Here is a 27,879-nt window from a genome sequence, read left to right on the forward strand (position 1 = left end):
TTTTCTCTCATCATGTCATATGAAAGATACATCAACATGACTTACACTAATGATGTTTACCTTGCACCCGGCCAAGGTAGACTTTGTCATGTTTCCTCAAAGTAAAGTTACTTTCCCCCCTTTCATATTCTAGTCTCTGGAAGAGAGTAAGTGCAAAGGAGGGTCAGAGAGGAGGTGATAAAGCTCTGTGTCCTAGAGGGGATGCTTGTCTCTTCTCCCCCATTTATTTATTTATTCAGTCATTTAGTTATATCACTCTGTATTCATGGATACTTATTTTATAAGTTGGATTATAATGTGATACTATAGTTTTATTTTGTTGCTCAAGTTCCAACACTGAGTCTTTGGAGCTCTTTCAGTTTGGCTCCTGAGTCCCTTTGACATGCCCCCATTTTCGAGCACTTCCTTATTTTCTGGTACTATAAAGTGTTCCACCTTTATCTTATGTTTTGCCTGCTTCACCCCTATAATCAGTCATTTCTCCAAGGAGCCCTGAGTCTTTGGTCAAAAGAAACCATGATCTAGGTACTTGGTATGCTCACTACTAATATGCTATCACTGCTCCCTGGCCCTCTGAGCAGACCAACCTAGGAAATGTATACATATGTATCTCTAATTATTTCTGTATCCATTCATCTGTATTAGGTTAATCACAAGTTCATACTGATGTCTCTACCTCCAGTCCAGTTCTACACAGCTCATTCTAGCCTGTGCTTTCACTTTCCAAGAGTGGGAAACTTGGCCATCACCTTCCACTTTACATTTACTTACTTCTTCAACTCCACTATACAAATTCTTTTCCTTCTGCAATTATTATCATTGTTATTATTACAAAACCTCTTAGAATCTAAGACATTATTTTTTAGAAAAGTACAAGATACTTGCTAAGTCAGTTACAGAATTAGAAATTTTAAAGTTAAATAAAAATAAAATTGTAGATATAGTTTGATATTAAAACTGTCTAAATATCCTCAAACAGTATTATTTAAAAAAAATACAGTTTTTCATTAGGTGACTTTAATAGCTGTGAGAAAAAAAGACAAATTCCATTTACAATGGCCAACATCCTATGCCAAGGTTTTCTACACAAGTTGGCTATAGGGAAAAGAAAAAGAAAAAAAAAAGGCACATTTGAGTATAAAATATAATGGATTTTATTTCACTTCCTGAAGACACTCTAAGACACCTAACAATCCTAAATGTGAATAATCAGGTTTCTTCCCCCTGTGTTTATCTGTTGCACAGGCAAGGGTCTCTACAGATTCAAATGCTACAGAACAGGAATCTCACCTATTAAGGATAACTGGATTTGAGAATACCCAGCTGTACCCTACTCCTACTTCCATCCCTATCCCCAACACTAGTTGAACTTCAGGTGACACTGCCTCCTTGTATCTGAGATGAAGTGAGCACTTTTTAACGGATTTTCCTAAAAGCAGTTGATCTCATCAAATTGAACAACTAATCAATCATCATCATAACCTTATTAGTTGAAACACAGAAAATACACCATTTCTTTCAAGTCATTTCACAAGGAGTTAAATTCCAAAATTTCATTTTAGATACTTTCTACAAAACATAATTTTAAAAAGAGGAAAATTATGAACTTAACCCTCACCCCCTTTCAGATGGCTTGTTCTAAAGTTTTTCAATTTTAACTAAAAGTCTGCAGTTTGACCCACATGTCTTCTTTTCAAAAATCTCATAGCAGTGTGACTTTTCAAATATTCCTAGAAACACACTTATAAACTCCTCCGCACCAGCCTTGTATGAATTTTCTCCAGCCCCTGTCTCACTTTCCTACAGATATGTGTAAAAATGTTACAGGGGTTTTGTGTAGGAAAAGACAAGCTTTGACAAGAAATCATATCTTAACATCTTAGGTCCAAAGAAGAGGTCCCAGGGCTGAGATGAAGATCTTGCTGTGAGAAGCATGGCTGTGGTGTGCTGGATGATAGAGAAAGTCACTGTGGTACTGTATATGAAGAACTTGCCAGAAACCCACCCTCTAGGATGCCAGGAAAAGCTTCCCATGGGTAGGTGTTTCACTGCAAGCTATCTGCCTGAGAGGGATGCTAAGGTAAATGCTGGCTTCAAGTGCCATCCACTGCAGGAATGGAGCACCACAGGTACCATTCATGCTGCAGGACATAGAGTGAGCCTGGGAAGCTGTGCGAGAGGCTGACTGAGAGCACACCAGGACCAGGAAGTAGAACTCCTCCCTTCTTCAATGCCAGTCCAGTGCCCTCTGCTAATAATGCTGTTCTCAGATGGAAAACAAAATATTTATTCATAGGGCCTGAGTCCATTGTTGTAGAACAGACAATAAAACATGAATTTGGAGCTGAGAAGCAATAAATGGATAATTGGCACACTTCCCTATGCATATATAGCTTAAATTATATCAAGATCTGACAAGTTACTCCTTATGTGGCTCTGTGGCTTCCAGATATTCTATCAACCTCCAATTTTGTCCACTCCAACCTTGAGGGAGTAAACCTATGCTTTTCTACTACCAGAGCTGATCACTGGGGTAGAAGACAAGACAGTATTCTGAGACAAAAGAGAAAAGTCACATACTTACAAAGAGTATACTTATAAAGTATACTTATACTTACTTATAAAGTATACTTATACTTAAAGTATAAAGAGTATAATTCTTATCACAGCATTCTTTGAAAGGCACCCCCCCCTTTCTGCTTGTTTTATGTCTATTTCAAACAATTGAGATTGTTTAAATTTTTTTTAATATTTATAATCATTATCTGTGGGTTTCACTGGACTACTCGCACTGCCAGCATGACTAGAAGTCTGGGTTTTCATTAAATAGTAGATTTTCAAGTAAAATACAGTTTCTCAGCATCTTTTTTGTTCTTTGGTTTGTGATAGAAGCTAAAGTATCCAAGTGCTTAAAGCTATAAATCTTACTTCTTTAGAGTTATGAAATATTTTCCAAGATGAGTGTGCTTTCTTAGAATAACTACTAAGACCTCTCTTATTAGTAATATCACTGTTTTTGGCCAGCAGCTATTGGCCCTCTAACAATTTGTGTTCCCCTTTCATAGAAAAGACTGATTTCTGGAAAGGGGCTGCCCCACCAGGGACTACATTTTCAAGTCTCCATTTCTCTTGGGACCCAAAGAATATAAGCAGAAGTGTCTTGTGTCACATCTAGTCTAAAATGTGAATGAAACAGGTAGATGTTATGAATTTTTTCCTTCTCCAGCTGGAAAAGTATCCACAACTATACATGATGGCAGTATCATAACACAGAAGGAGCCTGAATCTTTGAACTGCCTCATGCAAGCCTGGCCACTGAACACACATTTTTGGATATAACATGAGTAAAAGACTTCTAGAGTGATGAACTACTAAGTTTTAGGGTTTAATTGATTAGCAGCTGGCAACACCCTAAACAATATATCAAATTGAAAGTAATACAGAAACTCACACTTGATGTTAAGATACCAGTAAGATCGTATTTGTGTTCGGACAAAAAATGTAGAAACTTTTAGAGCTGAATTTGACTTTATCCAGTTTCTTAATGAGATAGGTTAGACCTACTACCTACATTTAAACGCCCTGCAAATACAGGGGATTGTTCTAAATACTATAACCTAAACCACAAGATATTCTGTTGACTTAAACTTTGGACCAGAGCGGGGGTAGAATTGAGAATAGAAGAATTACTCTATCTTTAGATCTGGCATCACTTGATATGTACAATTCCCAGAATCTAAGAGTATAAAGAAAATTTTGCCCTGCTTTATGATGTCTATAGCCCCAAATTTCCCTATAATTGGTAGGGGAACAAAAAAGGGTTTTAGGGTATGGGAAGCAGAATTACAGGATTTGATTCTCTGTAAACTGAAATGCTATTATCTACCCAGGATAAAGCAAGACCAGTTTGCCAACAGTCATTGTGACTCAAGAGTAAGGTACAGTCTCACAGTAAAAAATAACCAAGCAAAGGTGAGGCAGATGGAGTCCTAAACAATAAAAGGTGAACTTGGAATAAATGGCAATAAATGCAATAATGGCAATATTAGAATAACTACTAAGACCTCTATTTTACTTGAAAATCTACTGGTGAACTTGTAATAAATGGCAATAAATGGTGGGACTTAAAGGAGAAATCACAGGTGATTACAGAAAAACAGTAAGAATCAGGAACAGCGTGGAGCCATGCAGGGCGTTCTCCTTCCAGCACAAGAGTAACAGCCCCAACTTACTTGTCCTTCAAATAAGAATGGAAATTCACCATTAAATTTTATAATGTGATACTGAAAAATAAAAATATACCAGTTGTAAGCATGGCACTCCTTCTTAGCTTCCCTGCTCCCCATAAGCATTCCTTCTTTGCCATTGCTGTGTGGGCATTGACAGGTCTAAATTTTTCTTACTTGCAACTAGAATAGCAAAAATGGAAATGTGGATTTAGCCCTCAAAATAGGTGCCAAATGTTTGAACATTCAAAAATGACTACTGCCCCTCAACATTAAGTTTACGAAGAAATTAGCAACAAATGTGCCGCAAGAGAGATGGGAGTCTGAGATCACCTGACTTCCAAAACTCTGGCAGAATTAGCACTGGAGAAACTTGTTTTATTAATCAAAGAAGCAGTTTAAACAACTAATTACAATGCCTTCTTTTTTTTCTTTGTTATAGCAGAACATGGATTAGTCAACTGTCAAAGAAGGTACTAGAAGGCATATTCCTTTATATTTTTTTTATCCTTAACTGGAAACACATGGCCAAAAGATCTATGCTCTCTTCTAACAAATGGCAAAGTGTACAGTGTGCTGAAGAAGTGGGAAAGTTGGAGTTTAGGGGCCCAAATATGTCTCCAACTACTACAGCATGTGAGTCAAACACAACATGTACTTTCCATGGAGCATTCATCTAATATTCTAAATCTTACTTGCTAGAAGAAATGGGATTCTGATGTATTAATGGATTTAGAACTGAAAATAATAGAATCTATAGGTGGAAGGACTCTAATCTTCAATGCTAAATGGAGCTGAGTTACTAATGGGCCCAAATGGATATACATTTAATCTTTGGGGAGTTGGGTTGGATTTCATAATATATGAAGAACATATAAAATTATTTTATCGGCTAGCTTAAAAATGTTTTAGCCATCTTCTCTTTTGGTTTAGAATAACAGGAAATTTTGTTATCTTTATAGCAATCTGATTCTGTTATGGGAACAAAATTATTGACCAAAACAACCCAGTATTATACACAAGCTGAAATTTTATCTGTGAGATGCAGTTCTCAAAAAAATTAATCTATTTGCATCAATAATATGAAAATGTATTTTTATATAGTCATTAATAATATATACATGATTATAGTGTACATGATCATGTATTTGACTTTTATATATCAAAACTTGAGTGTAGAAATTTTACTCATTCCTCCTTTTCATCTCATTTTGAGCACGGTTCCTTTTTTGTTTGTTTGTTATAGCTTTCTTTCCTCATATATCCCCTGTGCGCCAGAAGAGGCCTCCCTCACCTCCAAAAGCTAACTTGGGCCCAACTGAACAGGTAGTAATCCTTCCTTCCTCATCAGTGATTGGTTTAAGAATGGACATGTTAGCCAGTTTGGATCAATGGGATGTGAGAAGCTTTCAGGAAACTATGATACAATTATTCTTTTATCTTCTAGAATTAATTCTTTAAATGACTATTTGTCCATTCTCTTTTATTGTTATGAATTGATCCAAAGCCTGGGACTGATTCCATGATCTTAATAACAGCCTCACTGATGAAACCAACCAACACATAGAAAAGGCAGAGCCAAAAGAGTTACTGGGAAAAACAGCGAGAGACATTGAACTTACTGTTATTTATTTTAGCCAACAATTAATATCAGGTTTATTGTTTAAATAGTTTTATATTAATTTTTCCTGAAGGCATCTAAATGACTGACTGAAAGTAGTTTTTCTAAATATGACAGGGTTTTCCATGTAGAAATTTCTCTCCATTTTTTTTCCCCCTCAAGTATTTGGGAAATCAGAGACTGGGTCTTTTAAATTATTCCTGAGCTTGCCTTTGTCTTGTGGCTTTCCCTCTAATCTAATCACAGATAGACATCAAGACTGTGTACTCTTGATGCCAGAATGTGAAAAATTAATTTCTCCTGAAAACTGAACTTTGGACTTCTATATCTCAAAACTTCAAAGTAGAAATGTTATCACTTCAGCTTAAGAAAATGTCTAACAGCTTTTTACCACTTATGCTGATGTCTCCTAAAAAGGTCCCTTTGTCACAAAAATAAAGGTAATATGATTCTGTTTTTTTCTGACAGGTGTTGTCACGGATTTTATTTATACAAGTCACTCAAATTTGAGAACTCAAAGGTTTCTAAATATTATCTACACTGCATAGTGGGAATTCCTATTTCCACTATGTGAGAAGTGAGAAGATAAAGTACTATTGGAAAACTGATATATCATGGTCTATTTTGGTATTAATTTGAATTAATCTATCTAGCTGTCATGAGGCCATTGATATATTGTTCATTCTGAGACAGTCCTTTATTGGCTTCATCATACATCAAATCCACGAACCACAGAAATCTATTTGTGGAATGTGGGTTTAAAAATAAAATATATAACTATTCAAATATTAAAATGTAAAATTCTCTTCTATGTCCTGGGAAATAAGGAAGTTGATACATAGGGACATGAATGCATAAGTAAGAATAAGATACACTGCTTGCCAACTGAAGAGATAATAGATTAATGAGGATAAAGAGGAAATGTGGACAGAAGTAATTTGAATTTTTTTTTTCAACGTTTTTTATTTATTTTTGGGACAGAGAGAGACAGAGCATGAACGGGGGAGGGGCAGAGAGAGAGGGAGACACAGAATCGGAAACAGGCTCCAGGCTCTGAGCCATCAACCCAGAGCCCGACGCGGGGCTCGAACTCACGGACAGCGAGATCGTGACCTGGCTAAAGTCAGACGCTTAACCGACTGCGCCACCCAGGTGCCCCTGGATAGAAGTAATTTGAAATAGGGGACAAAACTGTGTTTGCTTTTTTCTATTTTTATGTTTATTTTATTTTGTGGTGTTTTTTTTTGATGGCTTAATATAGAAGCAGCTAGATTCAATTTTTTGAATAGAAAAATAGTTATATATTGTGTCCATTTTAATTAATATCATTACAATGTTAAGCAGTGGGGTGTCCTGCTTTTGATATATAAATACTTCTAAGCTTCAGAATTAACTGTGAAAAAAACATAGAAAATAGGGGAAACTTTTTAAAAAAATTTTTTTAACGTTTTATTTATTTTTGAGACAGAGACAGAGAATGAACGGGGGAGGGGCAGAGAGAGGGGGAGACACAGAATGGAAGCAGGCTCCAGGCTCTGAGCCATCAGCCCAGAGCCCGACGCAGGGCTCGAACTCACGGACCGTGAGATCGTGACCTGAGCTGAAGTCAGACGCTCCACCGACTGAGCCACCCAGGCGCCCCAGGGGAAACTTTTTTTAGCTGTGTAACATTTTTGCCTTTAAAAAGGTTTAACTATAATGACAGGAAAGGGCTTCATAAATTTTCTATTACAAGAACTTCAACTTCGAAGGTGATTCTTTTTTTAATTTTTTTTTAACATTTATTTACTTTTGAGAGACAAAGCGAGACAGAGCATGAGTGGGGGAGGGGCAAGGAGAGGTGGGGGGGGACACAGAATCCAAAGCAGGTTCCAGGCTGTCAGCACAGAGCCTGACGTGGGACTAGAACTCACAACCCTGAGATCATGATCATGACCGAAGTCGGCCGCTTAACCGACTGAACCACCCAGGCACCCCATTGAAGGTGACTCGAAACTTATTTTGAAGGAAGAAGCATCAACCAAGATTTTTGTCTGTTTATTATTTTTTTAATGTTTATTTTTTTTATTTTGACAGAGAGAGACAGAGACAGAGACAGAGACAGCACGTGCACACATGCAAATGGGGAAGGGGCAGAGAAAGAAGGAGAAAGAGAAATCCAAGCAGGGTCTGTGCTGTCAGCACAGAACCTGAGGCAGGGCTCCAACTCATGAACCATGAGATCATGACCTGAGCCAATCAAGAGTCAGAGGCTTAACTGACTGAGCCACCCAGGTGCCCCTCATTTGTTTGTTTTTATTTTAAATTATATTGCTCCTCACCAAGAATTTTCTCTTTCCACTTGCAAGAAATTTTTGAGATTTTCTTCCAGACATGATGCACGTTGCAAATGCAATATTTACATAAAACTGTTGCTCTGGTTTTTATCAAAGAAAAGGCTGAAATATTTAGAATTGTTTGTAATTTCACAAGAATAAAATCCATATATGAGGCAGCAACTGTGGATATATTAAGATTCCATACGGGTGCCTGGGTGGTTCAGTGGGTTAAACATCTGACTTTGGCTCAGATCACGATCTCCCAGTTTGTGAGTTCGAGCCCCTCATTAGGCTCTGTGCTGACAGCTCAGAGCCTGAAGTCTGCTTCAGATTCTGTATCTTTCTCTCCCTCTCTCGCTCTCTGCCCCTCTCCCACTCACTCTCGATCTCTCTCAAAAATAAATAGACATTAAAAATTTTTTAAAAAGATTCCATGACAACTCTTACTGATTCATTATTCATAGTTAGAAAAATGCTGCCTTCTTTGTAGCAAAGTAGTCTCATAGATGAGGCCAAATCTTTTCATATACCTGGAAGACTTGTGGTTCTTCTTTTTTATTTTTATTTTTTAATGTTTTATTTATTTTTGTGAGGGTGGTGAGGGGCAGAGAGAGGAGACACAGAATCCAAAGCAGGCTCCAGGCTCTGAGCTGTCAGCGCAGAGCCTGATGTGGGGCTCGAACCCACAAACCATGAGATCATGACCCGAGCTGAAGTTGGACACTTAACCGACTGAGTCACCCAGGCACCCTCAGCTTGTGGTTCTTCTAAATTTTGTTTATTATCTTGAGTATATTCGCCAGTTTCATGATCCTCATTTTAATCAGTGATTCATGTTTATGGTTGAAAGTGTAAGGGTAAATGAAGGAAGAAACTCATACAAAAGTTAGTTAAATAATTCACTGTGGCAAGGAATAGATCTTAAAGTAGTCTTATGATTTGAGACCAAACATTAAATTTAGTGTGACTTGTGGAAGCATGAAAACCTGATATGTTACAGTAGCTTTGGATTCTTATGTTGACTAGTTCATAAATATAGTATCAAAAAGAGCTACTCATTCCTTAGGAAATCACAATGGCTAGCTTATCACTTGCCAGCACTTCAGTATATGTAGGCCAGTATGGATGGTAAAATTAACTTCTTTATTAAAAAATAATCATTCAATAATATACATTGAATACCCTCTCTATGCCAGCATTATTCTAAGCACCAGGATATAGCAGTAAACAAAACACCATCCCTATTATCACACAACCTACAATCTAGTTGTGGGAGACAGATAATAAAATAAATAAATTGAAATAAACCAAGACAGGAAGTAAATGGTACAAAGGAGAAAACAGAAAGAAGCAAATAGGGTTAAATAACATAGAGAATTGTATATCTCATGCTGGGTATTTCGATATGGCCTCTCAGGTGAGGCGGTATTTGAACAAACATAAATGTAATGATAGAGCAAGTCATTTAGATATCTGAGTTAAAAGCATTCCAGGAAGAAGGAACAGCAAACGCAGACCCTGAAATGAAAATGTTAGTGTTGTATTCAAGAAACAAAAATAAGGCTATTGTAACTGAAACGGAGGTAAGTGGTAGGCGACATAGTCAAAAACATGACTGGGAACCAGATCATATTTGTACTTTTAATGACCACGCTAAGGCCACTGGATTTTACTGTAAGTAAAAAGGGCAGCTATTAAAGTATTTTAATGAGACTAACATGGTCTCAAGAACATTCTGAAAGGATTTCTCTGGATGCTGTCATGGAGAATAAGCTATAAACAATAATGAATGGAGACAAGGAGACCAGTTAGGAGACCAATGAAATAGTCCAAGTAGGAGATGATTGTTAGAAATGATGGAAAGTGGAGAGTAGTCTGATTCTGGAAATGTTCTGAAGGTATGGACAAGAATTCCTTGCTCCCAAGACTAACATTGAAAAATAAGGTTTTCCTATTTTGATTATACATGCAACTTACAAATGCTTTAACAAGTGAAAACTCAAATCCCTTCTTCCTACCAATTTGATATTTTTAGAAGATATGCAATATTATCCATTTTTTTCCTTTGGAACCTCAATACAGATGCATATTCATGTTTCATTCTCATATGAATATGGTTAGATCTGTCCATCCAGTTAAAATAAAATATACTGTTAGCTCAATAAGACCAAAAAATAAGAGAAAGAAAGAGAGAGAAATTGATTAGAAATGAAGAAGTAAAAATGCCTTTATTTGTAGATAACCTCATCATTTTTGTAGCAAATCATATGAAATCTATAAGAAACTTACTAGAATTAATACGTGAATTTAGCAAGATTTTAGGATACAAGATTGATACATAAAAGTTATTTGTATTTCTATATAATAGACTGACAACTGAAAATTGAAATTATAAAATCAATGGCATCAAAATTATGGAACACAAGAATCAATCTGACAAACCTATATACTAATATCTACCAAATATTGCTGAGAGAAGTTAAGGATTGCCTAAGTAAATGAAGATACACCAATTCTATAAGCAAAAAGACTTAACATTAAGATATCATTTTCCCCCGAATTGACCAACAGATTAAATAGAATCCTAACCAAAATCCCAGCAGATAATTTTGTAGAAATTTTAAAAAGCCAATTTTAAAATTAAATGGAAATGCAAATAACCTACAGTAGAACCTTGAAAAATAAGAGGATTTTTAGGGCAATGGAATGACACTATAATGGTATATAAATGTCATTATAAATTTTTCTAAACCCATAGAATGTGCAAAGAGTGAATCCTAATGTAAACTATGCACTCTAGGTCATAATGATGTGTCAATGTAGGTTCATCTATTGTAATAAATGTATCACTTTTGTGGGGGATGTTAATAATGTGGGAAGGCTATACATATATTGGGGTAGGGGGCATAAGGAACATCTCTATACTTTCCACTCAACTTGGCTATGAACCTAAAACTGCTCTAAAAAATAAATTCTACTAAAAAAAAAAGAGGAAATTTTGATTACTAAAACTACTTGATTTCAATATAGTGATGATAACAGCTACAGTAATTATGACTACGTGGTACTGCCATAAAAAAAGACAGATGGGTCAACAAAACAGAACAAAGAGACACGTAAATAGACATGAACACCTAATTTTTGAAAAAGGGGTAAGGGAAACAGTAGAGAAAGGACAGGTTTTTCAACAAGTGGTGAATACAACCCAAATGCAAAAGATCAAATGTTGACGCATACTTTGCACCATATACCAAAATTAAGTCAAATGAATCATAAGACATAAACATAATACATAAAACAAGAAACAAGAAACTTCTAGAACACCTTTAATCATCAGGGTCACAACTAAAATGTGATGCATGATGTTAGGAAAACAGTGGAGTAGGAAGCTCCAAGCTTCTGTCCCCCAACAGATCAAAAAGCAGAATATATTAAGACCAACTTTGTCAGAACTCTGGAAAACAAAGCTTTGTAGCAGCCAAGAAATGCTAAATCAAGACAAACCAACTTTAAAATGGAGGAATAACTTGCCCTTGCCCCACCAGTCCCTGGCTCAGCAAGAATAAGGAAGATAGAAGTTTTGTAGTCAAGTGTGGGACACCAGTCCCAGGTTGTGGTGGAAGTGAACAGACCTGACTCATAAGTTTTTGTGTACACCTGTTCTGACCAGGACTCTGGTTAGTGAGAGGGCTCTCTGAAGAATTGACAAGACACTTGTCTCCGTTTCACCTAGAAACACACCCAGCTTGGAAAGTGGGTAATTGCTCAAAAAAACACTCTAAAATGGATACAGTCTGCAGCAAATTATTACAGTCCTCCCAAACTGCCTCAGGCCTGGGAGTAAAAGCACAGGAAAGAGTTTCTTTGGGAAATTGGGCATTCAAAAGCACACACTCATATGGGGGAATTCGGAAAGCCATCCGTATGCCCAGGGCAAGATGCATGCTCAGAAATATCTGAGATAACTCTAAGCTTTTACCTAGGCTCAGGAGAAGCATGGCTTTGCACAGAGTCAGTCTGCAAAAAACTAGGGGAGGAGGGGGAGGGACTACATTTATTTTAGGTGTTGGTGTTCAAGAAAATCTCTGTCAAAACACTAGCTCAACACAAGCTAAGAACAGACTTCAGTGACCACAATAGAAGGAATAAAATCTCTGTGAAAATAGTAAGTCACTAAACAAATGGACTACTCAGCTTTCAATTCTCAAAAAAGCCACAAACCCTAGTGAAAGTATAGAATCTGATTTCTGGTGTTGCTACATTACAATATTTAAATATTTAGTTAAAAAAAAATTCACAAGGCATACAGGGGCGCCTGGGTGGCTCAGGCAGTTAGCCATCTGACTTTGGCCTCAGGTCATAATCTCATGGCTCATGAATTTGAGCCCCTCATTGGACTCTGTGCCAACAGCTCAGAGCATGGAGTCTGCTTCAGATTCTGTCTCCAACTCTCTCTGCCCCTCCCTAGCTGGTGCACTGTCTCTGTCTCTGTCTCTCTCTCTCAAATATAAAGATAATAACATTAAAAAAAAATTGGGGGGTGCCTGGGTAGCCCAGTCAGCTCAGCATCTGACTTCAGCTCGGGTCATGATCTGCCAGTCTGATCTATGAGTTCAAGGTCCATGAGTTCAAGGCCCATGTAGAGCTCTGTGCTGACAACTCAGAGCCTGGAACCTGCTCTGGATTCTGTATCTCCATCTCTCTCTGCCCCTCCCCCACTCATGCTCTGTCTCCCAAAAATAAATAAACAATTTTTTTAACTTCTCTCTTTTTGGGGGGTCATCATACAATTTTATTGTAATAGATTTTATTTATTTTATCATTACATTAGTATTACCTAATAATGACAATATAAATAACAATGATGATGATAAATAACATTTATTAAACAATTAATCTATGGCAGGGACCATCACAAGCACACTGTATATATTATCACATATAAATCTCATTAAAACATGTTTCAACTCCATTTCAGAGATAAAAAGGTAAAGTCTTAGAAACACATGTGGATATTAACTAAGGGTAGAATTTGAAGCCAGGTAATCTTTTTCAAATTCCTGAACATTTTAACAATTCATTATACCACACTGCTTCTCAGCTGTTTTTGTATACCCATAATACAATTTATCTACTTATATTTATTAAGCTTTTTAGAGTTTTTTGCTTGTTTTAGATTCCACTATTTTACTGAGCATTTGTATAATATCTTGGAGTTTGTAAGTTTCTTTTTCATTCTTTTTTTCCTTCATCTCTTTCTTAAACAAGACAAAATGAGAACTGGTTTTTTTCTTTGATTTATTCTCATTTATTTTTTATGTTTATTTATTTATTTGGAGAGAGAAGAGAGAGAGCACAATCAGGGGAGGAGCCGAGAGAGAAGGAGAGAGAGAATCCCAACCAGGCTCCACATTGTCAGCTCAGAGCCTAATGCAGAGCTCAAACTCACAGTAACCTGAGCTGAAATCAAGAGTCAGATGCTTAACTGACTCCTCCAATTTGTCATTTATTTTTATATTTTGTTTTAATCTAGATCAAAATAAGATCCATACATTACAATTAATTGGAATCTCTCTCTCTCTCTCTCTCTCTCTCTCTCTTTTTGGAGTATAGTTGACACACGATGTTACATTACTTTCAGGTGTACAACTTAGTGATTTGACAAGTTTGTACATTATGTTATTTTCACCCCAAGTGTGGCTACCATCTGTCCCGTTACTTTTTATTACAACATCATTGACTGTATTCCTTACACTTTGCTTTTTATTCCCATGAATTATTTATTCCATAACTAGAAGCCTGTATAACTCAAATATCTCTTATAGTTCTAGAGGTCAAAATTCTAATATCAAAGCGGTAGCGGGCTGCATTTCTCCTGGAGGATTCATAAAAGAAAAACTTTTTTTTTCCCTTTCCAGGTTCCAGAACCCATGTACATTCTTGGCTCACGTCCCCTTCCTCCATCTTCCAACTGCATCAGTTCAACTTCTACTTTTGTTGACACATCTTTTTTCTGACTTTACCCTTTTTGCTCCCTCTTTGAAGGCCCTTATAAGTACACTGGTATTTCCCAGATAACTTGGGATAATTTCCCCATCTCAAGATCCTTAACTTATATCCACAAAGTCCCTTTTGTCATATAAAGGAACATCTCTACAAGGTCCAGGCATTCAGACATAGTTTTCTTTTGGCCACCATCATCATTCATCCTACCACTATTTGTCATCAAGAAAATGCAAATTATAACTGTAATGAGATAACTCTTCATACCCCTTAGGATGCCTATAATCAAAAAGACAAATAACAATGTTGACAGGATGTGATGAAGTTAGAACCTTAGGGGCGCCTGGGTGGCTCAGTCGGTTAAGCATCCGACTTTGGCTAAGGTCATGATCTCACTGCTCATGAGTTTGAACCCCACTCAGGCTCTGTGCTGACAGTTCACAGCTCACAGCTTGGAGCCTGGAGCCTCCTTCAGATTCTGTCTCTGTCTCTCTGCCCCTCCCCTTATCACACTCTGTCTCTCTGTCTCTCTCTCTCTCAATATAAATAGAAAATAAACATTAGAAACAATTAAAAAAAAAGAAATTAGAACCTTAATACACTGTTGGTGAGAATATAAAATGGTGCAGGCCTTTAGACTATGATCTGGCAGTTCCTGAAAAGGTTACATATAAAGCTCCCACTGACCCAACATTTCACTCCTTAGTTTATTCCTTAGAAAAATGAAAATCTAAGTTCATAAAAATATCTTACATAAATGTTGATAATGGCATTATTCATAATAGTCAAAAGGTAAAACAACCCAAATGTCCATCAACTGATGAAAAGATAATCAAAATGTGGTATATTCATGCAATGGAATATTATTCAGCAATACAAGTAATAAAGTAGTGATGCATGTTATAATATGGTTAACATGAAAACATCATGATATGTAAAAGAAGCCAGTCACAAAATATTACGCATTGTATGATTCCACACATATGACTGTCCAAAATAAGCAAATATATAGAGACAGAAAGTAAACTTGGATTTGCCTAGGGCTAAGTGGAGATGGAATGGGGAATTACAGTCAATGAGTCTGGGGTTTCTTTGGGACAGCATTACAATGTTTTAAACTTAGACTATAATTATAGTTGTACAAGTCCATAAATATACTAAAATCTACTGAATTATTCTTTTAAATGGGTGACACATGGTATGTGAATTTTATCTCAATAAAGCTTCTGTTTAAAAAAAATTTTAAAAACTTTACTAAAGGAAATGTTCATTGGAATGATTTCAGGGTTTTCCTACTTAATGTATTAATATAAACAGTGTGTTCTAATTCAATGGTCTGTAAACATGGATGCATCACTTGGAAGATTCATAAAAACACAGACCACTGAGTTTTTAATTTCATTAATGATATTTAGGCTGACTTGAAAGAAATCTATCATTTAACAAACCCTCATTTCCCCTAAAATCAGCACAAATTGTCACTTACCATTTACCAACAGCTAGTTTAATTAATAGTAGTCTGAAATTTTACTACAGCTATCAATATCCTGCTAGATGCATAAGAGAGCAATATATGATTAACGTACATATATATTATTTAAATTTATTAAACAAATGAAAACTCATCATTAAGATGCATGGCAATTAATGTCGTTTTAGCTCATATCAACTTTCCTTATTCACATTTCCAACTGAAATTTTCAGTTTAACTGAGATAATAAGATCTTCAAGTGGATGGAGTAAATGGATTATTTTGTAGTAACACTAATACAGAGGTGGGAAAACCAGAATTATTACATTTACTTCATATCTCTTTCCCCCCATATCTTTCACATTGTGTCCTCCAGAAAGCTACCTATTAGCAATAAAATGAAATTTAATTATTACTCATTCACATCTCTTCACTTCATATTTATTAAGGAGTTGTTTCCATTGTTTCAATCTATATTCCTAAAAAAATACCTAGTCTTACTTTCCAGTTAAACCTGATATTCCGTCTTCCCTATATCCATTCACTTATTTAAAACACATTCAGCATGGGGCGCTTGGATAGCTCAGTTGGTTAAGTGCCTGACTCTCTATTTCAGTGTGGAGCCCACTTGAGATTCTCTCTCTCCCTCTTCCTCTGCCCCTCCCCCACTCTCCCTCACACACACTTGCTCTCTCTTTCTCTAAAAAAAAAAAGAAAGAGAGAGAGAGATAAAAGACATTCAGGGTTTTTTATTGTGTTGTCAGACACTGTACCTTTTTTTGCATACAATATGAACAAGGCACCATCCCTTCTGTAACGGAAGACAATAAGAAAGACAGCTGTTTCAACAAAGAGTTAAAATAAACTGGGGTTAGTGTGCTCATGCAGTGCTATATATAGTGCAGCAATAGCATAAGTGACTGCAGTCAGAGAAATGGAGGTTAGGGAAGATTTAACAAAATAGAAATTCTTCAGCTCTGTCATGAAGAATGATGAGAAGTTTGCCACTTTGCCAGAGATGTGTGGCTGGATATATATTACAAACAGAGAAAACAGCATAGAAAAAGGCAGGGAATTATTAAATTGTACAGAACAGTTATATTAAAATAGAATTTTATTTTTACCTCTGCTTCAAGGAAGACAGAGTAGAACTACTTTACCTACTGTTCCTTCTATGTACAACTAAAATGATGAAACTATTTATAAAATAAACATAGGAAGACACTGAAAGGTTGGGATAAGGCAGACTAGTTAAGGACCCTGGGACCTAAGTGATGACATGATATTAAGATTCTTGGGTTTATTTTTGCATTTTATACCCCATACATGGCATTAGAGAAGCCAGAAACTTGAAAATGAAAAGCGAACAGCCAAAATAAAACAAAACAAAATCAAACAAAACAGGAAAGGGGCAGTAGAGGAAGAAAAATTTGAGATAATAACCTCTCTAATCCAGCCAAAACAACAAAAAAGGATCCAGTTATAGTCATGCCAACAAAAGCCAAGCAAGGCTCAACTTCCACCCTCACCAGACTGTTAGCAATACACCCAACCCCATTACAGCGGTCATGTCAACGAAGGTTGAGGCTTAGATTCCCCAATAAGCACTAATGAGCCTCCCAAAACTCCTGTGATGTCAGTGAAGACCTTGGAGAGAACCTGAGCATCCACCCCCATCCAGCATTAAAGAGGCTGCCTTCCTTTTCCTCTGACAAGGTGTAAAAGGGGGCCTAGTGGAGACAGCTTTTGCCACCCAGCATTAATACAGCCCCCTGTCCCCAACCCCACATTGGTGGAGGCCAGATGTAGAATGGCAAGAGGGCACATATGCCTTTCCTAGGCAGGGTGGGATCAGGAGAGGCCCAGCGAGGTGCTGAAATTTCCACTCCACAAAACCATAAGGAGGAGCCTCTTGTACCCACCAGTGGGAAAGCTGGACTTTTACCCCCTTGGCAGTAGTTACTCAATATCTTCATTCTCCTGCAGCAACAGTGTCAGAAGAAACAAGGAAAAACAAAATGTTTAAATAAGACCCAATTTCTCGTAACATGGTACCCAAAATGTCTAATTTCCAATCAAAAATCACCTGTCAAACCAAGAAGCAGGAAAATGTCAAATTGAATGGAGAATGATAACCAACAGCCATCAACATTGAGGTTACAGAAATGTTAGACATAAATGACAAGGATTTTAAAACAGCCATCATAAAATAGCCATAATGAGTAATTACAAATACACTTGAAACAAATTAAAAAATAAGAAATACCTGAAAAGAAGTAGAGAGTCTCAGGAAATAAATCAAAGATATAAAGAAGAACCAAAGGTAAATTTTAGACTGAAAAATACAATAACCAAAACAAAAGCTCAGCTGATGAGCTCAGCAGGAAAAGGGAGGGAACAGAGGAAATAAATAGTAAACTTGAAAATGGAACAGATAAATTTACTAGAAAATTCTACCAAATGTTTTAAAAAGAATAAACTTCAATTCTGCATAGGTTCTTCCAAGACATACAAGAGAAGAGAACATCTTTCAATTTTATGATGCTGGTATTACCTTAATACCAAAATCAGACAAGTATAGTACAAAAAAATAAAACTATAAATCAATTATCTGCAATGAATAGATGCAAGATTCTTAATGGAATATTAGCAAATGAAATTGAGCATATAGAAAAGGAATTATATACCATGACCAAATGGGGTTTAGTCTAGGGATGAAAGGCTAGTTCAATATTCAAAAGTCATTCAATGTAATCCACCATTTTAATTTAATCTGATAAAATTCAACATCAATTCATGATAAAAAAAAAACACCTTCAGAAAACTAGAAATAAAAGATATCTTCCCCTAACTGATAAAAAAAAGTCTACAAGAAGCCTACAAAGAATATTATTCTTAATGGTAAAAGATTGAATGTTTTCCCTCTAAGATTAATAACAGAGCAAGGATGTCTGTTCTTAAGACTCTTATTCAATATGGTAGAGTTCTACACAGTGCAATAAGGCAAGAAATGCTAGCAAGAGAGAAAGAGATAGAGAGAGATAAGAAATAAATAAAAGCATCCCTATTTGCAGATGTTATGATTATCTATGCAGAAGATCCTAAGGGATGCACGCGCATGCACACACACACACACTCACACACACAATCCTAGAACTAAAAAAGTGAGTTCAGGCATATTATATGATGCAAGACAAATGTAAAAAAATAATTAAATTTCCATATATTAACAATAACACTCAGATACTAAAATTAAATATACGATATTCTTTATATCTACTCAAAAACACTTTGGTGTAAATCTAGCAAAACATCACAGAACTTGTAGGCCGAAAACTATAAACCACTGATGAAAGAAATCAAAGAAAATCTAAATAAATGGAGCACATAGTGAGTTCATGAATTGAAAGATTCAACATCATAAATATATAAATTCTCTTCAAAGTCATGTACAGGTTTGATGCCATGCCTATCAAAATCTTAGCAAGGTGTTTGGAAAATATGAACAAGACTTTTCTAAAAATTACATAGAATTTAATTCTAAAATATATGTAGTAAGACATGAGCACTGGAAGAGGTAAAAACAATTTTGAGAAGGAAAATAAAGTGGAAGGAATTTTGTACCTAATTTCAAGACGGTACACTGATCACATCCCCATCACAGACATTTATTTAGGTCATCTTTAATTTCACTCAGCAATATTTTATAGTTTTCACTGTATAAATCTTTGATTCCCTTGGTTATTTATTCCTATGTATTTTATTCATTTATATGGTTTTATAAGTGGAGTTACTTTCCTAATTAATCTTTTCAGATTGTTCAAATTCTGGTATATAGAAACACAGCTGGTATTTGTGTGTTGGTCTTGTACCCTGAAGTTCTGTTGAATTATTTCTTAGCTTTCACTGTCTTCTTGTGGGCTTTCCTTCAGCACTTATTTGCAGGGTAGCTCAGAACCACTGGCTTTCCTGGGATGATTTACCCTCAGTTAGGATATAGCCCTGGTACAGAACCCATGGGTGTCCTGGGTGTTCTCAACCAGAAAGTTTATACTTTGGGCTTATTTTTCACATAGATCAACAAAAACGTACATATACTTAAGCTCAATTCATTTTGAGTGATAATTATTTTTGTAGAAACTTTTTCTCAAAACTTCTCCCCAGGGCTTCAGGATTGTTTAGACTTCCCAGGAGGTGAGGATGAGGAGACTGAGCAACAGATGTGCCTATGACTCTCTTCCCTTTGGGGGACAACTTGCTACACTAGATGAGGTTCTCTGACTCACATAAGCGCAAAGCAAACAAGTGAAGCAAGAGGAGTAAAAGGAGAGGGAGATGAGAGAAAAGCTTGCAGAGAAGTGTCAGCCAGCAACTGACTATAAGAGGAATCCCCTGAGAAACCAGAGGGAGAAAGGAGGGATTTGTATTGAGGAAGCCTGCTCTGTACAGTAGTCCCCCCCTTATGCACCTGGGATACATTCCAAGACCCCCATGGATGCCTGGAACCATGGATAAAACTGGAACCTATATATACTCTCTTTTTCCTTTACATAAATACCTATGATAAAGTTTCACTTATAAACTAGGTACAGTAAGATTAACAATAATAACTAATAATGAAATAAAACAATTATAACAATATACTGTAATACATGTTATGTGAATGTGCTTTCTCTCAAAACATCTTATTTATTCACCCTTCTTCTTCCTGTGATGATGCCAGAGAATAAAATGTCTACATGATGAGATGATGTGAGGTGAATGATACAAATACTGTGATGCAGCATTAGGCTGCTATTGGCCTTCAGACAGTATGTCAGGAGGAAGGTCACCTATCTGCTTCAGGACCTCGGCTGACCACTGGTAACTCAAACTGCAGAAAGCAAAACCGTGGAAAAGAGGGACTACTACTTTGAAAATGCAAATTAGAAGAGAAAAAAAATACTCTTATTTATTTCACAACCACTCCATGCCTTGAATCAATTCAAGATACAAAAGAGTTTGCCTTCCTACTGATTATATCATTTTTTAAATTGCACTTCTTGCCATTTTTCTTTTATTCAAAAATATTAATTGGATGTCTGTTACATGCCAGGAACTATTCTCAGTAGAGAAATTAAAAAAAAGCAGGGGCGCCTGGGTGGCGCAGTCGGTTAAGCGTCCGACTTCAGCCAGGTCACGATCTTGCGGTCCGTGAGTTCGAGCCCCGCGTCGGGCTCTGGGCTGATGGCTCAGAGCCTGGAGCCTGTTTCCGAATCTGTGTCTCCCTCTCTCTCTGCCCCTCGCCCGTTCATGCTCTGTATCTCTCTGTCCCAAAAATGAATAAACGTTGTAAAAAAAAAAAAAATTTAAAAAAAAGCAAAAAAATATTCTTCACACTCATGCAGCTTAATTTCTAGCAGGAAAGACACAGGAATAAACAAATAGCAAAACAACCAAAAAGGATGTCAGATGGCATAAATACTATGAATGGAAACAAAGCAGGTCAAGGACATGGAGAGTGAGATGTACATGGAAAGTTATTATTTTCATTGGGCTATTCAGGGAAACTAACTTATCCCAAGATTAATGTATGCTGATGGCAAGAAATTTTAACAAAGATGAACAAAAGGAAAAACTGAAATATCTTTTACTTTATGACCCAGGCATAGATAGCCTGTGTTAATACTGTATTACAATTACAAAGAACATCCCTAATTATTTCATGAGGCTAATTTCAAATGTCAGTCAATAACAATGCAAAATTAGTACTGTGATCTACACTGTCATAATTTTTTCTAGTAAGATATTACCACTGGCATTAGATAAGAATAACCATATCTTGAAATATTCATTAATATTGGCTATTGTCATTCATAAATATATGATAAATCTGATTTCTCTATTTTTAGTTTTTGTCATCAGAATAATCATGCTATGTTGTCTTTAAAATATAGATAGTACTTATTTTGTGATGGAATCTATGTTTCTCCAACTAAAAGAACTATTATAAAGGACAGAGGATATATATTTTCTCACAGTAAGCTACAACTGTAGTATGCTGCCATATATCAACAGTGCATGTGGAGCACAAAACCTCTGTTGCTCTTGGCAGAGGGTTTGGCACATTTTAAATATTTTTTACAGATTAATTGAGATATAACTGGTATAAAACAAACTGTGTACATATATCTGTACAATTTGATAAGTTGTGACATTTGTATAAACCCAAGCAATTTTCACCACAAGCAAAATAATGAACATTTTTATTATTCTCGAAGTTTCTTTTGGCCCTTTCGTGATCTAAATCTCATCGTACATCCTCACCCACTCCACAGGAAAACATCTGTTTGCTTTCTGTTGCTCTAGATTTGTTTCCAATTTCTAGAATTTTATATAAATTGAATAACAATATCCACTTTTTTGGGTCTACTTTCTTTCATTCCTCACAATTATTTTGGGATTTATTCAAGTGGCTGAATGTACCAATAATTTGTTTCTTGTTGTTAAATATGAATATAATACAATTTTATTAATGGACATTTGGATTGTTACCAGTTTTGGCCATTATTACAAATGAAGTCGTTATGAAAATTAATGTAAAAATATTTTTGTGGTTGTATTTTTCATTTGTGCAGAGTAAGTATCTAATGGCTGGGTGGTATAGTAGGTATGTGTTTAAGTTTTCTAAAAATAGACAAACTGTTTCTCAAATTGGTTACTTCACTGTATGTCCCCACCTGCAGCCTTATCCTCTGCCCAATCCTCAGTTTTGGAGTCACCTTAGCTTAACCGTCATGGCAGCTCCACTGCATATGACACAGTTCACAGCATATAGGAATTGAGACACTTAAGAGAAATATCAAGGTCAGTTTCAGACCAACTCAGAAGATACACCTCTACCCAGTTCATTTTATCATAATCATGCTTCAGGTTGATGCTAGGAAACTTCTGAGAGAAACTTCTACTCAGGAGCTGAAAGATCTGGAATAGTGGAATATTTTACCCTCAATTTATCTAATCTTCCTTGGTGCTCCCCCTAACAAACAATGAAACCTGGACATGAAATTCCAGAAACACAAGTCTGATGACTTCTTGCTCTCCTCACTTTCTCTTCTTTCCTTTCCCCAAATCACACATAGACGTGAAAGGAGTTATGTCATTGCACTTTACCCCATGATTCTGAAATGACACGTTGCCTAAAGGCTCTGCTGCATAACACAAAGCATTCTCTTGAAGCCATATCCGCACCTCCTTCTAATAGTTCCCTGATTCAGAGACAACCACTATCATGAGTGTGGTGTATATGTTTCCTAATAATATTTTATACTTTACCATACATATAATACATGAATAATATATATACATTAGTAATATACTAAATTATTACATGTGAGAATTTAAAATTTTTTTATCAAGACATTTCAAAAATACACAAAAGTAAACGAGTTAGACGTCTTTTTCTGTTCTTTTAATGGTTACTAATAACAACTCATAACCATACTTACATTCATATTTTAGTAAAATATTCTACAGTAAATCAGCATATCAGTCCCCTGAAGAAAAGGATCTTAACAAGCTTTAACCTTTCTTTGAACTCCCACTTCCTATCTCAAACCATGTGAAGTATGAATGAATTTGTTATTTTATTTTAGAATACTTTATTTTTTTCAATGTGTTTTATGATATGTTGCTCACCTTTCTTTCTAGAATACCACTCCTGCTGCCTAGGGTTATTTTTCTTCTTGGTATAATACATTATCGATGACAGCCTGTGGAGTGAGTGAAGAACAAACATTTTAGAAACATGTTCATTTTTTAAGCTAGTTTTTAAACTTCTTGCAAAAGAATAAAAATTTCTAAGCTATTAGAAATAATAGAAATTATACTGGAGTCTTCATAACTGGAGTCTGTTCTAAATAATAGAAATTATACTGGAGTCTTCATAATTGAGGCGAAAAGGATAGTTCTAATAAGAATAATTTCAATACACATATTTTAAACTTTAGTATTTTGGTTTTAATTTAAATTCAGTTAAACCTGAAATATTTACAATAAATCTAATGAATGAACCATTGTAATCTTAAAATCTAGTCACATATTCTGACTTCTTGTATTTTTCCAAATGTTTCATAATTTTAACAAACATAAAAGTTTACATTTATAAATGCAGAGAGGACTTTTCATGGACATTAAATGGCAAGAAAACAGCACAGGAAATTTATTACTTTCAATCATGCAGAAAAATGTCTTTGTCTTAAGACTCGTTTTAACTTGATTAGTGGGAAGACAGGATTCCGCTTAACATACTGTGTTGTAAATATTCTGAATGTCTAGCTTCTTTTAGTAGTGAAGAGAAATAACTCACAGCACGGTGCCCAGATAAACAGAAATGCTTTAGATCCTAGTGATTTCTATCATAGTTTTCCTTTGATTTAAAGTGATTCTGTGTATAAGAGATGCTATCTTTGTTGTCACTTTTGTTTCCCTTTTGAGAGGTCTTATTTTATTGTCTTAATAGCAACAAGCTGTTTTGATATGTGTGTGTATGTGTGTGTGTGTGTGTGTGTGTGTGTGTGTGTGTGTAATAACTTAATAGTTTGGACACAGAAGTCCAGGTTCAAAGATATTGTTCCTCAGTACTTTGAAGATATTCCATTGTCTTCTGACATAATTATTGCTGAGGTAAACCCTACTTGTAATATGATTGTCTTTTCTGTAGAGGAAATCTGTAATTTTACTTGAAAATGTTTTAATATTTTTCATTGTTCTTAATGGTATGCAGTCACCCTATTATCTGCTTCTTTAAAGTTTCTTAGATACATGTTATAGCTCCTTACTATACCTTAATTTCTCTTTCACAGGCAGTATCTTTTGTTGAATTGTAGAAATCTACATAATTTTATTATCAAAGTCTTCAGTTATGTCCAATTTACTACTGAATTAATGTACTGATTTGTAAAAATAATGAGTAATCAATGTTAAAAGTTAATGGCTTTTTTTTTAATTTTTAAAATTAATGGTTACTTTCCAAAAATAATTTTTAGTGTTTTTCACATTCATCTGTTCTCTTACAATCCCTTGCCAATTTCATAGACACCCTTTGAAGAGTAAGTTTGTTTTAAAACTCCTTCAAAGTACTTTAGTGATCTGAATGTTTTTTTTCAGGTATGACTTGTCCACTCATGGGTATGCTAACTCTTTTTCATGGCAATGGATTTTTCATTTGCTTTATTACTTTTGTTTCATAGCTCATTTTGCATTGTTTCTTAGCATACTCATCTCTCCCATATATATATATATATATATATATATATATATATATATATATATATATATAAAGAAAAAACAAACAACAACTATGTCACCCTCTGAGCATAGGTGGAGAATTTGGTTCCACATCTTGGTCTGGTTGCAGCCTCTGATCTTATAGAGTTCTAGTCTTTCATCATTTGCCTAGTTTTGCTCTTTCCTCTCTGGTCTTTCAAGCTTCTTTTGGGGTCCATCTTCATGTCCCTGGCTCTTAAATGCTGAATCATCCTAGAGCTCTGTCTTTAATTCTTAATTCTATTCTATCTACACTCTGTGCCTTATGACCCAATAAAATTTCATGAGATTAAACAATGTCTACATTTTGTTAGCTCCCAAATTCTTATCTGCAGCATCAATTGCTTCCAGAACTTTCAACTCATACATTAATATTCCCACTTAATAACTTCAAGTTGATGTCTAACAAACATCTCACCTTAACATTTCCAAATCTGAGCTCCTACTTTTCCCCCCTCGAACCTGCTCCTCTTACAATCTTCTTCATTTCAGTATAGCAGCTCCATTTTGTAATCATTCAAATGAAATAACATGGAGATACCCCCAAGTACTTTATTTTTTACACAAACATACAGTGATCTCCCAGCAAGCCCTCTGTAAACGTACCTTCAAACTGTATCCAGATGAAACTAATATCTTCTACCTTCTATCTGCCACTCTATCTATGACACCATTATCTCTCACCCAAATCCTGAAATATTCTTCTAATTGACCTCTTATTTCTGTCCTTGTTTCACTTGGTCCGTTCCCAACATAGCTTCCAGGACAATTATCTCAAAACATAAGTCACATCATACCATTTGTCAGTTTAAAGCCCTCTAATGGCTTCCCATCTAATTCAAATAAAAAACAAACAACTTTGTTGATTTCTGTTTATGATCATGTCCCGTTTCTATTCCATAATTTTCTCTTACTACTTTACTCCTCAATAATTCCTCTTATACCAAAATATTCCTGTTTCTCAAACATGCTAGGTCTTTACCCCTCATTTTCCCTTTGCATAGAGGACTTCCTCCACCTCCAATATTCACATGGCTTATCCCCTTACTTTGTTTTTTGATATTTCTTCAAAGGTCACTTTCTCAGTGAAGCTTTTTCAATGTGACCTCCCACACTCAGACATTTCTTATCCTTTTTCCATGTATTATTACCTTTTCATATTTATCACTATCTAAAATACTACATATTTTACTTAATTCTCTTGTTGCATTTTCCTCTCCTCTGTTAAAGTGTAAACCACATGAGAGTTGGCAGGGGTGTGTTTGTTTTATTCACTTCTATATCCAAGCACCTATAATTAAGCCTGGCAAAAAAATAAAAATAAATAAAACAAATATGATGATAAAATGATTAAAATGGTAAATGTTATGTGTATTTTACCACAATAAGCAAAATGTTATGTAAAAAAAACCATGAGTCTTATACAAATATAAAATAACTATATGTCAAATATTATAAAAAGTTATGATTGGTTCAAAAAACATTTGAGGGACACCTGGGTGGCTCAGTCAGTTAAGCATCTGACTTCAGCTCAGGTCATGATCTCGTAGTAGGTGGGTTTGAGCCCCACATTGGGCTCTGTGCTGACAGCCTGCTTTGGATTCTATGTCTCCCTCTCTCTCTGTCCCTCCCCAGCTTGCACACTGTGTCTCTCTCTGTCTCTCAAAAATAAAAATGTTTAAAAAACAAACAAACAAAAACATTTGAGAAAAAATATACATTTCTAATCAATAAAAGAAATGTTAGACTAAGATTTCTGGATTGAATACAAAATTTTTTAATACCCAACAGAATTCAAAAATCATATTCTTTTAGGTTATCTGTTCCATTATCTGGAATTTACTTGTACCTTTACAAAAGAAAATCTGTACATTAACCTTCACTCCTATAGAGATGAGTATTGTCTAGAGAAAAAGGGCATTGAAAACAACTCAGGATCTTTCCTATGAAGTTCACACTATCTAAAACATTTATGTCATGTTAACTAACTGGAACTTAAATAAAAACTAAATAAATAAATAAAGTAGATGCAAATCTAAATACATACATACATACATACATTTATGTCAAGTGCATTTTACCTATACAAACTTAGAGAAGGCTAAACAGTTATTCTAATTTGACATTCCTCCCATATGAAACACAGAATGTGTATTTCATTGGTTCCAATAATCATTTTAAGCTAACTAGAAATAGAGGCATATCAATCAAACCTAATTTTTCTAGCATCTTCCTTTTTATAAGACAACACAAATTTATGATTTTCCAGGGGCTCTATGGAAAATTTCAAAGGCAATTTCAGTTGTGAAAAACATTGTGAAATTTGGGGCACCTGGGTGGCTTAGTCAGTTGAGTGCTTGACTCTTGATTTCAGCCCAGGTCATGATCCTTAGATCACAGGCTCAGACCCCGTGTCAGGCTCCACACTCAGCATGGAGCCTGTATAGGATTCTCTCTCTCTCTCTCTCTCTCTCTCTCGCTCTCGCTCTCGCTCTCGCTCTCTCTCTCTCTTGCTCGCTCTCTCTCTCTCCTGCCCCTCTGCCATACTCATGCACTCTCTCTCTCTAAAGTCAAAGAAATGAAAAGGAAAGGAAAAAAAGAAAAGAAAAGAAAAAGAAAAATACTATGAAATTTTAATTTTATATTTTCTAATTTAGGGTTAAAACTTGAAAGTCAAAAATCAAGAGTATTCAAACAAGATTTGTAACTGGATAATACTGATCATGGTTGACAGAAAAATAATATTCTGTGTCTATGTAACGAAAGGGACAATAAAATATTTTAAGATAAATCCAAAGGACAACAGATTTTAAGGAAACAGCACATATACAAGCAAGAAAAAAGTTGTTCTTTTTTTACTTATTTATTAGTAAAGTTTTTTTTTTAACAACAGGATATAATAAAGTCAACATAAAAAAAACAATTATACTACAA

General features: G+C 35.4%; 1 protein-coding gene across 22 annotated transcripts in view; it reads right to left on the bottom strand.

Annotated features, from left to right (window-relative positions):
• The window catches only part of XIRP2 (xin actin binding repeat containing 2), a 698,239-nt gene that overhangs the window by 630,841 nt on the left and 39,519 nt on the right, over positions 1-27,879 (bottom strand). For 21 of the 22 annotated variants that reach the window (XM_047872634.1, XM_047872633.1, XM_047872623.1 and 18 more), the window contains exon 2: positions 23,317-23,390. The exons of the other annotated variant lie outside the window; for it this stretch is intronic. The gene's annotated coding sequence lies outside the window, so the exon portion shown is untranslated. The remainder of the gene's footprint in view (positions 1-23,316; positions 23,391-27,879) is intronic. 22 annotated transcript variants of the gene reach the window in all.

Source organism: Prionailurus viverrinus, chromosome C1, assembly GCF_022837055.1.
Source record: "Prionailurus viverrinus isolate Anna chromosome C1, UM_Priviv_1.0, whole genome shotgun sequence".
NCBI lineage: Eukaryota > Metazoa > Chordata > Mammalia > Carnivora > Felidae > Prionailurus > Prionailurus viverrinus.